The sequence below is a fragment of the Giraffa tippelskirchi genome, chromosome 14, assembly GCF_054371585.1.
Source record: "Giraffa tippelskirchi isolate mGirTip1 chromosome 14, T2T-mGirTip1v1.2.pri, whole genome shotgun sequence".
Lineage (NCBI taxonomy): Eukaryota > Metazoa > Chordata > Mammalia > Artiodactyla > Giraffidae > Giraffa > Giraffa tippelskirchi.
The window spans coordinates 8,554,144-8,567,978 of record NC_137288.1 but is presented as its reverse complement, the minus strand read 5'-3'; the positions used below and the strand labels follow the sequence as shown (position 1 = coordinate 8,567,978).

General features: G+C 55.2%; 1 long non-coding RNA gene across 1 annotated transcript in view; it reads right to left on the bottom strand.

Moving 5' to 3' along the window:
- The window catches only part of LOC145534162 (uncharacterized), a 40,444-nt gene that overhangs the window by 10,984 nt on the left and 15,625 nt on the right, over positions 1-13,835 (bottom strand). Inside the window, exon 4 of the long non-coding RNA XR_014074293.1 lies at positions 6,361-6,472. This is a non-coding gene — a long non-coding RNA (uncharacterized LOC145534162). The remainder of the gene's footprint in view (positions 1-6,360; positions 6,473-13,835) is intronic.

The following is a 13,835-nucleotide window of genomic DNA, read 5'->3' as shown; positions in this document are numbered from 1 at the left end:
CACAAAAAAACCCAGAGAATACAGTGGACTTGGCAAAATCAAAGATATCTACTGTGGGAAAGACCTCATGACAAAAGCAAAAGACAGGTCATACATCGCCAGACGAATGAGTGGAAACACAAAGCTTATCAAGGATGCGTCTCCAAACAGACAAAGAACACCAACACAACAAGCCTGTGAAAACTAGGGAAAGGTCTGAAGGGACACCAGACTGAGGAAGACACACACAGAGGATCCCGGATGATGTCCAGCACTGAGGGCCTGAAGAAACAACAGTCTAGTTGCACCCCCTCAGGCCTGTGTGACCGTGGATGAGGCCTCTGTTTCCCGGTGGCTCTGAGAGATGGACAGGGAGGAAGGGGAAGAGAAGTCACTTGCATTTCTAATACTCACAGCAAAGTCTTCCAATGAGAAGGGAATTATCACCCCCACTGACAATGCCATGCACTGAAGTGATATCCACGAGTCCATCTAACCCAGAAGGGAAGGATGCACCTGTTCTCACAAAACGGCGAGAGATGGAAGAAGGAAGATCAAGCCCACACCAATCACTGGAGAGAGAAGCTGTGCTCAGGGCTTGAAAGAATTCCTATTGGTAAAATGATGTCACAGCCCCACAAGGCAATCCACAGCTTCGATGCTATTCCTCCCAAAATGCCAATGCATTTTCGCACCGAACAAAGAATTGCAAAAGGGGTTACGGAAACAGAAAAGAGCCTAAATTGTCAATACAATCCGACGAAAAGGCCCCGATACGGACATCCAAGGTTGTGTGAAAGGAAATTAGACGACCAAACTAGGATCCTCAGGAGAGTATCGGAGAAGGCAATGGCGACCCACTCCAGTACTCTTGCCTGGAAAATGCCCTGGACGGAGGAGCCTGGTAGGCTGCAGGCCATGGGGTCGCGCAGAGTCTGACACGACTGAAGTGACTTAGCAGCAGCAGCAGCAGCGGCAGGACAGTATGCTATTGGGAATACAACAACACACACAGATCCAGATCGATGGAATAAAGTTGAGGGTCCAGAAACAAACCCCAGCATCCATCGTCAACTCATCTCTGACACAGAAGGGGAGATTATCCAAATGGGAACAAGAAAGCCTCTTCAATCAATGTCCATGGGAAACCCAGACAGCTACATCTGAAGAACGCTATTGGTTTGGATCTCAGACCACCTCAATATTGGGGAAAAACCTCACCCTAAAGACTGATGTCATGAGATAGCTAGAAAGAAGCGTAGGTCAAAGGCTCCTTAACATCAGAGTCTCCTTGCCATTTGCTGGGCGGAGGTAGAAATGGGTCTCTTCAATTAAGGGAAAGAGGTACACGAAGTACACCAATGGGTTTCCATCCAATGGAACCTCTTCACAACAGAGAAGCTAAGCATTCACAAATGCAAAAGATAGGAAACGGAACACGAGAGACTCCTTCCAAGTGGTGTATCTGAGAAGGGGTTCATATGGAAAGAGACGAAGAATGCACAGCACTCAGATTCCAAGAAACACCACCACCACCCTTGACCCTTCCCCTATGACCAACTCCGACCTGAAGCCTTTCTCTCCCTCTAACCTATCCCTAAAACATAACCCTCATCTAATCATATACATGTGGAATTCCTAGCATCCATCCATCCACACACGAGAGAGAAAGAGGAAGACACAGAGGGAATTGAGAAAGGAAAAGAGAGGGACACAGCCAGAGAGAGACACGGAACCAAAGAGAGGAAAGGAGTCGATGGTCCAGACTTTTCCTCAATCTGTCTCGAAGGTAGAAGCAATGACAGCGCCCATCCACCCCAGAAGGGGGAAAAGGACGGAAGGTTTGCAGAGGAAAAGACAAGAACGCAGGGAGCCATTAGAAGCTCAGCCACCCGCAGAAGCCGAGCTGGGACACTTGAACAGAATCTCAATGGAAACAGAGGACCAGAAAGTTGGCTACTCTTTTCTACAAGAGAGGGAGACCTTCGAGTCTTCCTTTCGGTCCTCCAACTTGGATGCGGGGTCTCAAAACAGTCAGGAGGGGGAGTGCCTTTTCCTGGGTACCACGGCACATCCAGGCCTCGTTCTGCCCCATTCTGTGCTATGTCAGCCCTGGATGGAATCTTTCTTTCTGAAGTCTCAGCGCACGAGCTCCACGTGATATCGGCCCCAGGTGGAAAGGCATGGAGCTGCTCGTAGGCCGACAGACCTAGGAAGCAGATGGGAGAATGACCCCCACTCTGCAGATGGAGAGACTGGGGAAACCCTGAGGGGCATATGCTTGTCCAGGGCCACACCACTTATGAGAAGAAGGAGCCTGGTCTGAGAGCAGCAGGGCCCTCGGAGCTCAGGCCCTGGCTGCACCCAGGCCTCCCCAGGGCTGTGGGCTGGGCTGTGTGGGCGTCTCTGTGCCTGCACATGGCCTAAGGGGGGTGGTCGAGCAGTCAGAAACCCAGAGATTCCCTTGGGAAGTTTTGGGGAAGGGACCTCAGCACGAACCCCAGGCGATGATGTCACCTGCCGGCAACAGAACCCAACAGAACCCGCAACCCGGGTATCCAGGCCTCCAGAGCGGAGAGGAGCCCCCAGCCAGATCACTTGCTGCCAGGATGTTCTGCTGTTTGCCCATGCCCAGAGGCCGGGGCCTCAGGAGAGCTCACAGGCAGTGTGCGTGGGCACCCTGTCGACGTTGGCTCAGGACACCCCCGAGAGGCCTCTGGCCGTTTGCCCGGAGAAACAGAAAGGTAACACGGGGAGCCCCAGGCCGGGCCAGGCCACCTCGCCCATGCCACCCGGAAACACCGGGTCCTTTGCCTGTGTGTGTGGATGCGGGTTTCTCGGGGTGTGTCTCCCTCAAGGAAGCCCAGGCGGATGTGGGGTCAGAAGCCTGCGGACAAGTTGTGTCCACACCCCAGGGGAGAGCAGGCTGGGCCCGATGGGGAGTGTGCGGGCAGCGGCGGCCGCCCAGGCTGACCTCACACCCACAGGTGGGTCTCTTTCCTCCCGGGTGGGGATCTGAGCAGACACACGTCTCTGACCCTTCTGGGAAGAGAAGTTCGAGCAGGCAGAAGCAGCGGTTCCACTGGCCAGGCCCAGCTTGGAAAACTCCCAGCATGGCTGGCTGACGGTCACTGTCGTTGCAGAGCTTCCCACGTGATGAGGCCGAGGACGGGGACACCCCATCCACCTCCCGGAGGGAGGGGTCGGAGCACCACCCCCCCGCCCGTGAGGCCCAGTGCAGGCTCCAGGTGAGCGTGCCCACGGAGGCATCAGGCCCACCGGGGGAGAAGAGGAGGCGGGGAAGGCCTGCTGCAGAGACACCGCCCAGGATACACCCGCCGGCCCAGTCTGAGGCTGCCACGGAGCTCAGCACACCCGGCTCCGACCCAGAGTCCCGAGAACCCCGGCCTCTGAGGCAGCAGGAGGACCTGGAGCCCAGCACGCCAGAGCACAGTGGTGAGGACGCTGGGGCTGCTGCACGGGAGTGTGTGGGGACGGGGTGCTGAGCTACACAGGGACGAGTCCCCGAAAGCTGCTTCTGGGCCTGCAGCAAGCGCTGGCCTCACACCCCCCGCCCCCCATCTCGCACACGTCACTCCCAAAACACATCCGACGCTGGGTATTCTTTGGGAATCTCTTGGAAGCTTTCTGTCCCGGGATACGCACATGCCAAGGCTGGCCTGTGGGCAAACTTTGCTTCTCCCCCAGCTCTAGCACTGACCTCCAACTGGAACCAGGCTCCACTTCCCAGACCTGTCCCTACAGAGGTGGTGGCTCCAGGTGCAGGACCCAGGGATCCACCGAGGGCAGATGGAGAACCGAGACTTGCCCTCGCAGAGACACCAGGCCAGCTGGGTACTGGCCAGCACACCGGGCAGATCGGATCTCCGTGCCTGCAGGACCCCCAGCCCCAGGCACTGATGTCCCACCCCCTCAGCCAGAACCTCCACCTCCACGTGCACCTGTACCTTCTCGGGCTCTGGCAGGAGAACCCGAGGCAGAGGAGGAGTCACCGCCTCGGCAGGGAGAGCCTGCCCTGGCTCCCGCGCAACACCCAGATGCCCACGATGACTCACCCACCCCTGCAGGGAGAACGAGCCCCCGTTCTGGACAGACACCCAGAGCCCTTGCCGGAAACACCACGTCCAGGGGAGCGGTCGGCTCTGCAGCCTCCATCCCTGTCTGCTCACCGTGGACGCCGGCAACTCGGTCTGCCCCCAGGGGACATGGAGTTCCTTTCCCCTGAACTGCTTTGCATTTGGTTTGTTTCCACCTTTCTGGTGATGTTTTCTTTTTTGTATGGTTTCCTGTATTTTTTTTGGTTAAGTTGGGATTCGTAAACTTTTTCATCATTGTTGCAATTTGGGAACACTGTTGTGTAACTCTGGTGATACTGTGTTACCATCACCACTTGGTAGTTTCAGACCCGTTTGATCTTTATGCCCCACCCCCCAACAAAGCCTGGATTCAAGGCAAGCACGCCCTGTTCATCCCTTCCCCCGATCCTGAACACAATTTCATCTTTTCTTTGTGCATTCCTTCCTATATTCTTGGTGTCCCCAATCAATGACTCTCCGTGAAATGACTGAAGCAGTGTTTTTCGGACTCTCCACCTACTGTAAGACTCCATTGGAGAGTTCTCATTTTTATGTCATTTGAACTAGCCTTTGATATCTGAAAGGACGGTGTACGTCCTTTCAAGATACCATGTGCCAAACGAAGCCCTTTTGGCCACTGCCATCATTATCTCCAGGCAGGCATTGCTGTTTCAAGGGTGACATCTCAGCCAGAAGGCAGAGGCTGAGCTCGTCTTGTTGCACCAGCTCCCAAAAGAAGCCAAGAAAGGGAGCTGGAACAACAAACCACCCCAACGCCCAGGAAAGCGTTCTTCATGACAGAAGGCTAGAAAATGACCCAACATCCTTGTGGCCCAGAACCCCTCTAGAAAATCACTGTTCCATAAAAAAGAGAAACACATGGGAAGTTCCAAGGAGAGGCAATGCCCATGGCCAGTGTACTTTAGAGACGGCCTGAGCGCTCCGGGGAAGACACGCACCGACGGAACCCCTTGGGAAACAGCAGGGATTCTCCTCACCGTCGTAAGGGTTTCCTCTGGGGACAACCTGCCCTGGGCACCACATGAGGGAGCAGACCGGCTTCTCTTCCTCTGCCCCCACACCATTCACTCATGAAGGCAGCTCAGGTGTTCTCATGCCCTGCCTGCCTGCCTGCCTGGCTCATCCGTGAGCTGTGACCACCTCCAGGGCAGGACTCCACCTTCTCCTCTCTGTGTACCGTGCATCTGCACACAGTGGGCTTTCAGAACCTTAGACTTGAGCCATTCCCACTCAAGCCAGAACCCTCCCCAGGAAGGAAAACAGCTGTGGAGTCATTTTGGCCCCAGCACTGGTTCCGAAACCCTGGCGGCTCCTACAGCCTCTACGGCGTGAAGAGGGAGGTCCCTTTTGACAGAGCTTTCCGGCTCTCAGATCTAAGCTGTTGTTTCACTGTCAGCTGTGTCTCTTCCGTTGCAGCCAGGTGGGCCACGCTGCTCCAAAGGAGCTCACAAGCTGAGTTTCAAGGGAGGACAGGGATGGCTACAACGTGCTGCAAACTGAGTGAGGGTCCCCACAATCCTCAGCAAAGGTCTGTGGTGTGCAAGTGGGGAGTAGAGGGCCCCCAAGTTCCAAAGGAAGGGAGGTACTCGGGAGCTAAAGCCCTTGGCTGCTGTGGTAGCAGCTGCAGATGGCAGCTCGTCCACAGTGCACTTCGAATGAGGTCATATGAGCGGGACTCTGGAAATGGCTCCGAAATCGAGAGAAAGGGGTCAGGGTATGTGGGAAGCCGGCGGGGGTGGGGGGTGGATGAAGGAAGGTGTCCCTCCTCTCTCCAGTGCAATTTGGTTTGGTGAGTCTCAAAGCTACCAGATGGCACTTCCCAAGTCAGGCCCCCACAGGAATCAGGGTGGGCTGCGTGCCTCGGCCCCTGCCACAGGGACAAGCCACACCAGTGGCCTCCCTGAGCTCCAATGGCCGGATCTGGGGGTTCTGTCTGGGTGCACACCTCCTTGCTGTGGCCAAGTTCCCCCCTTCTCTGAGCACCAGCTTCATCCTCTCGAATGAGGACATCGAATGCTACCTTGGCACGTTACTCTCTTCATCCTGTGAAGACTCATTAGGCTTATCCTACAATTACTAGCTGGCCCGAAGAGATATCTCCTGAATCCAGATTAAGCTGGAGTCTCCCAGGCTCATCTGGCATGTCTTCCCTGAAGTCTGCCAAAACCCACACCCTTGCATTTCCAGGGACTCCCCTTAGCCAGCTGGGCAGAAAACCCAGCATGCTTCAAACAAGCTGACAGACAAGCGGGAGAGGACTCACGGGCAGAAGGTTTCCCTCAGGTCTCGGGGGGAGCTCTGGGACCACAGCAGCAACGGGCCATCCCAGCCCCTGGGCTCAGCAGTGCCCTCATTCTCAGGCCGGCGGCTCTGCCCTGAGGGGAGCGGGAAGGTCACCAACTGCCGCAGGCGGACCTCACGCCCCTCCCACTGCTGGAGCCTGACCTCCCCCGGCCCCACCCCTTCCCCTACCCCAGCAGGACGACAGCTCGTCTTCCCCTGGCTTCCAACGTCAGGCCCGGCCCTGGGCCCCGATTGGGCACTGCCCCAGCCCGGAGCCAATCACAGTGGCCAGGGAGGTGGAACGCACCGATTGGCCAGGGCCAGGTCATGTGACCATACTCCCCAGGAAACTCAAATATTACCAAGGTTCCCTAAGAAACCAATGAACAAAATTATCCAGTAAAGGCAAACCGTACTTTTTAATGAGGCCAATGTCACAGAAAAAAAAAAAAAATGCTTCACCATGAACTGCTCAAGGAAGCTAGTAAATAAACTTTCAGAAAAGTTTAGTAGTTTTTTTTTTTTTTTTAATAGGGTGACGGAGAGCTATACCTTTCCCGTCTATGTGAATTTAGGTTTAAACTAGATTTCCCTTGGCTATTATATAAGACAAAAAAACCCACATCACCCCCTTTCACTCACCCCCACCCCCCAAAAGTGTTTTAATGTATTGAATTTTTCTGTCCTCAGTTGTGTCTGATTCACGGCAACCCACGAACTCTACACAGCCAGGCTCTTCCGTCCATGGAATTCAGGGCAATTTTTTCTGTCCCAGTCAATGCCCACCCTGGGTGATCCAAAGGCAAGGGCTCAGAGGCCCCTGAGAGACTAACTCCTTTCAGCTGAGCACAGAGCTGGCTCCTCACTGGGATGCCTGTGGCCTGGGGCTCCCAGAGGGGAGAGCAGCACTCGCCCCACCGTGTGGTCACTGCTGGAAGTGCAGGCTGCTCCTCACTCCCCCTTGACAGTGTCCCTGACGGCAGAACAGTGTGAATCGAATCAAGGTGGTAATGCAAACTCCAATGCAACCAAACTTCCCACAAGGTCTCCAAAACCACTCAGGAACAGGGAATTGGAAACTGCAGGGGATGACATGAATGGAGATGGAGACTTGACACCTTACACCGAGTTCACTTCCACTTATCCCTAGACAAACTTTCCGTGAAAACTTGTCACCAATCTAGAAGAACAATGAGCAGAAACCGGACACGTGCTTTGAGTCTTCACACACAAAACTAAAAGGCAGTCCACAAAAAAACCCAGAGAATACAGTGGACTTGGCAAAATCAAAGATATCTACTGTGGGAAAGACCTCATGACAAAAGCAAAAGACAGGTCATACATCGCCAGACGAATGAGTGGAAACACAAAGCTTATCAAGGATGTGTCTCCAAACAGACAAAGAACACCAACACAACAAGCCTGTGAAAACTAGGGAAAGGTCTGAAGGGACACCAGACTGAGGAAGACACACACAGAGGATCCCGGATGATGTCCAGCACTGAGGGCCTGAAGAAACAACAGTCTAGTTGCACCCCCTCAGGCCTGTGTGACCGTGGATGAGGCCTCTGTTTCCCGGTGGCTCTGAGAGATGGACAGGGAGGAAGGGGAAGAGAAGTCACTTGCATTTCTAATACTCACAGCAAAGTCTTCCAATGAGAAGGGAATTATCACCCCCACTGACAATGCCATGCACTGAAGTGATATCCACGAGTCCATCTAACCCAGAAGGGAAGGATGCACCTGTTCTCACAAAACGGCGAGAGATGGAAGAAGGAAGATCAAGCCCACACCAATCACTGGAGAGAGAAGCTGTGCTCAGGGCTTGAAAGAATTCCTATTGGTAAAATGATGTCACAGCCCCACAAGGCAATCCACAGCTTCGATGCTATTCCTCCCAAAATGCCAATGCATTTTCGCACCGAACAAAGAATTGCAAAAGGGGTTACGGAAACAGAAAAGAGCCTAAATTGTCAATACAATCCGACGAAAAGGCCCCGATACGGACATCCAAGGTTGTGTGAAAGGAAATTAGACGACCAAACTAGGATCCTCAGGAGAGTATCGGAGAAGGCAATGGCGACCCACTCCAGTACTCTTGCCTGGAAAATGCCCTGGACGGAGGAGCCTGGTAGGCTGCAGGCCATGGGGTCGCGCAGAGTCTGACACGACTGAAGTGACTTAGCAGCAGCAGCAGCAGCGGCAGGACAGTATGCTATTGGGAATACAACAACACACACAGATCCAGATCGATGGAATAAAGTTGAGGGTCCAGAAACAAACCCCAGCATCCATCGTCAACTCATCTCTGACACAGAAGGGGAGATTATCCAAATGGGAACAAGAAAGCCTCTTCAATCAATGTCCATGGGAAACCCAGACAGCTACATCTGAAGAACGCTATTGGTTTGGATCTCAGACCACCTCAATATTGGGGAAAAACCTCACCCTAAAGACTGATGTCATGAGATAGCTAGAAAGAAGCGTAGGTCAAAGGCTCCTTAACATCAGAGTCTCCTTGCCATTTGCTGGGCGGAGGTAGAAATGGGTCTCTTCAATTAAGGGAAAGAGGTACACGAAGTACACCAATGGGTTTCCATCCAATGGAACCTCTTCACAACAGAGAAGCTAAGCATTCACAAATGCAAAAGATAGGAAACGGAACACGAGAGACTCCTTCCAAGTGGTGTATCTGAGAAGGGGTTCATATGGAAAGAGACGAAGAATGCACAGCACTCAGATTCCAAGAAACACCACCACCACCCTTGACCCTTCCCCTATGACCAACTCCGACCTGAAGCCTTTCTCTCCCTCTAACCTATCCCTAAAACATAACCCTCATCTAATCATATACATGTGGAATTCCTAGCATCCATCCATCCACACACGAGAGAGAAAGAGGAAGACACAGAGGGAATTGAGAAAGGAAAAGAGAGGGACACAGCCAGAGAGAGACACGGAACCAAAGAGAGGAAAGGAGTCGATGGTCCAGACTTTTCCTCAATCTGTCTCGAAGGTAGAAGCAATGACAGCGCCCATCCACCCCAGAAGGGGGAAAAGGACGGAAGGTTTGCAGAGGAAAAGACAAGAACGCAGGGAGCCATTAGAAGCTCAGCCACCCGCAGAAGCCGAGCTGGGACACTTGAACAGAATCTCAATGGAAACAGAGGACCAGAAAGTTGGCTACTCTTTTCTACAAGAGAGGGAGACCTTCGAGTCTTCCTTTCGGTCCTCCAACTTGGATGCGGGGTCTCAAAACAGTCAGGAGGGGGAGTGCCTTTTCCTGGGTACCACGGCACATCCAGGCCTCGTTCTGCCCCATTCTGTGCTATGTCAGCCCTGGATGGAATCTTTCTTTCTGAAGTCTCAGCGCACGAGCTCCACGTGATATCGGCCCCAGGTGGAAAGGCATGGAGCTGCTCGTAGGCCGACAGACCTAGGAAGCAGATGGGAGAATGACCCCCACTCTGCAGATGGAGAGACTGGGGAAACCCTGAGGGGCATATGCTTGTCCAGGGCCACACCACTTATGAGAAGAAGGAGCCTGGTCTGAGAGCAGCAGGGCCCTCGGAGCTCAGGCCCTGGCTGCACCCAGGCCTCCCCAGGGCTGTGGGCTGGGCTGTGTGGGCGTCTCTGTGCCTGCACATGGCCTAAGGGGGGTGGTCGAGCAGTCAGAAACCCAGAGATTCCCTTGGGAAGTTTTGGGGAAGGGACCTCAGCACGAACCCCAGGCGATGATGTCACCTGCCGGCAACAGAACCCAACAGAACCCGCAACCCGGGTATCCAGGCCTCCAGAGCGGAGAGGAGCCCCCAGCCAGATCACTTGCTGCCAGGATGTTCTGCTGTTTGCCCATGCCCAGAGGCCGGGGCCTCAGGAGAGCTCACAGGCAGTGTGCGTGGGCACCCTGTCGACGTTGGCTCAGGACACCCCCGAGAGGCCTCTGGCCGTTTGCCCGGAGAAACAGAAAGGTAACACGGGGAGCCCCAGGCCGGGCCAGGCCACCTCGCCCATGCCACCCGGAAACACCGGGTCCTTTGCCTGTGTGTGTGGATGCGGGTTTCTCGGGGTGTGTCTCCCTCAAGGAAGCCCAGGCGGATGTGGGGTCAGAAGCCTGCAGACAAGTTGTGTCCACACCCCAGGGGAGAGCAGGCTGGGCCCGATGGGGAGTGTGCGGGCAGCGGCGGCCGCCCAGGCTGACCTCACACCCACAGGTGGGTCTCTTTCCTCCCGGGTGGGGATCTGAGCAGACACACGTCTCTGACCCTTCTGGGAAGAGAAGTTCGAGCAGGCAGAAGCAGCGGTTCCACTGGCCAGGCCCAGCTTGGAAAACTCCCAGCATGGCTGGCTGACGGTCACTGTCGTTGCAGAGCTTCCCACGTGATGAGGCCGAGGACGGGGACACCCCATCCACCTCCCGGAGGGAGGGGTCGGAGCACCACCCCCCCGCCCGTGAGGCCCAGTGCAGGCTCCAGGTGAGCGTGCCCACGGAGGCATCAGGCCCACCGGGGGAGAAGAGGAGGCGGGGAAGGCCTGCTGCAGAGACACCGCCCAGGATACACCCGCCGGCCCAGTCTGAGGCTGCCACGGAGCTCAGCACACCCGGCTCCGACCCAGAGTCCCGAGAACCCCGGCCTCTGAGGCAGCAGGAGGACCTGGAGCCCAGCACGCCAGAGCACAGTGGTGAGGACGCTGGGGCTGCTGCACGGGAGTGTGTGGGGACGGGGTGCTGAGCTACACAGGGACGAGTCCCCGAAAGCTGCTGCTGGGCCTGCAGCAAGCGCTGGCCTCACACCCCCCGCCCCCCATCTCGCACACGTCAGTCCCAAAACACATCCGACGCTGGGTATTCTTTGGGAATCTCTTGGAAGCTTTCTGTCCCGGGATACGCACATGCCAAGGCTGGCCTGTGGGCAAACTTTGCTTCTCCCCCAGCTCTAGCACTGACCTCCAACTGGAACCAGGCTCCACTTCCCAGACCTGTCCCTACAGAGGTGGTGGCTCCAGGTGCAGGACCCAGGGATCCACCGAGGGCAGATGGAGAACCGAGACTTGCCCTCGCAGAGACACCAGGCCAGCTGGGTACTGGCCAGCACACCGGGCAGATCGGATCTCCGTGCCTGCAGGACCCCCAGCCCCAGGCACTGATGTCCCACCCCCTCAGCCAGAACCTCCACCTCCACGTGCACCTGTACCTTCTCGGGCTCTGGCAGGAGAACCCGAGGCAGAGGAGGAGTCACCGCCTCGGCAGGGAGAGCCTGCCCTGGCTCCCGCGCAACACCCAGATGCCCACGATGACTCACCCACCCCTGCAGGGAGAACGAGCCCCCGTTCTGGACAGACACCCAGAGCCCTTGCCGGAAACACCACGTCCAGGGGAGCGGTCGGCTCTGCAGCCTCCATCCCTGTCTGCTCACCGTGGACGCCGGCAACTCGGTCTGCCCCCAGGGGACATGGAGTTCCTTTCCCCTGAACTGCTTTGCATTTGGTTTGTTTCCACCTTTCTGGTGATGTTTTCTTTTTTGTATGGTTTCCTGTATTTTTGTTGGTTAAGTTGGGATTCGTAAACTTTTTCATCATTGTTGCAATTTGGGAACACTGTTGTGTAACTCTGGTGATACTGTGTTACCATCACCACTTTGTAGTTTCAGACCCGTTTGATCTTTATGCCCCACCCCCCAACAAAGCCTGGATTCAAGGCAAGCACGCCCTGTTCATCCCTTCCCCCGATCCTGAACACAATTTCATCTTTTCTTTGTGCATTCCTTCCTATATTCTTGGTGTCCCCAATCAATGACTCTCCGTGAAATGACTGAAGCAGTGTTTTTCGGACTCTCCACCTACTGTAAGACTCCATTGGAGAGTTCTCATTTTTATGTCATTTGAACTAGCCTTTGATATCTGAAAGGACGGTGTACGTCCTTTCAAGATACCATGTGCCAAACGAAGCCCTTTTGGCCACTGCCATCATTATCTCCAGGCAGGCATTGCTGTTTCAAGGGTGACATCTCAGCCAGAAGGCAGAGGCTGAGCTCGTCTTGTTGCACCAGCTCCCAAAAGAAGCCAAGAAAGGGAGCTGGAACAACAAACCACCCCAACGCCCAGGAAAGCGTTCTTCATGACAGAAGGCTAGAAAATGACCCAACATCCTTGTGGCCCAGAACCCCTCTAGAAAATCACTGTTCCATAAAAAAGAGAAACACATGGGAAGTTCCAAGGAGAGGCAATGCCCATGGCCAGTGTACTTTAGAGACGGCCTGAGCGCTCCGGGGAAGACACGCACCGACGGAACCCCTTGGGAAACAGCAGGGATTCTCCTCACCGTCGTAAGGGTTTCCTCTGGGGACAACCTGCCCTGGGCACCACATGAGGGAGCAGACCGGCTTCTCTTCCTCTGCCCCCACACCATTCACTCATGAAGGCAGCTCAGGTGTTCTCATGCCCTGCCTGCCTGCCTGCCTGGCTCATCCGTGAGCTGTGACCACCTCCAGGGCAGGACTCCACCTTCTCCTCTCTGTGTACCGTGCATCTGCACACAGTGGGCTTTCAGAACCTTAGACTTGAGCCATTCCCACTCAAGCCAGAACCCTCCCCAGGAAGGAAAACAGCTGTGGAGTCATTTTGGCCCCAGCACTGGTTCCGAAACCCTGGCGGCTCCTACAGCCTCTACGGCGTGAAGAGGGAGGTCCCTTTTGACAGAGCTTTCCGGCTCTCAGATCTAAGCTGTTGTTTCACTGTCAGCTGTGTCTCTTCCGTTGCAGCCAGGTGGGCCACGCTGCTCCAAAGGAGCTCACAAGCTGAGTTTCAAGGGAGGACAGGGATGGCTACAACGTGCTGCAAACTGAGTGAGGGTCCCCACAATCCTCAGCAAAGGTCTGTGGTGTGCAAGTGGGGAGTAGAGGGCCCCCAAGTTCCAAAGGAAGGGAGGTACTCGGGAGCTAAAGCCCTTGGCTGCTGTGGTAGCAGCTGCAGATGGCAGCTCGTCCACAGTGCACTTCGAATGAGGTCATATGAGCGGGACTCTGGAAATGGCTCCGAAATCGAGAGAAAGGGGTCAGGGTATGTGGGAAGCCGGCGGGGGTGGGGGGTGGATGAAGGAAGGTGTCCCTCCTCTCTCCAGTGCAATTTGGTTTGGTGAGTCTCAAAGCTACCAGATGGCACTTCCCAAGTCAGGCCCCCACAGGAATCAGGGTGGGCTGCGTGCCTCGGCCCCTGCCACAGGGACAAGCCACACCAGTGGCCTCCCTGAGCTCCAATGGCCGGATCTGGGGGTTCTGTCTGGGTGCACACCTCCTTGCTGTGGCCAAGTTCCCCCCTTCTCTGAGCACCAGCTTCATCCTCTCGAATGAGGACATCGAATGCTACCTTGGCACGTTACTCTCTTCATCCTGTGAAGACTCATTAGGCTTATCCTACAATTACTAGCTGGCCCGAAGAGATATCTCCTGAATCCAG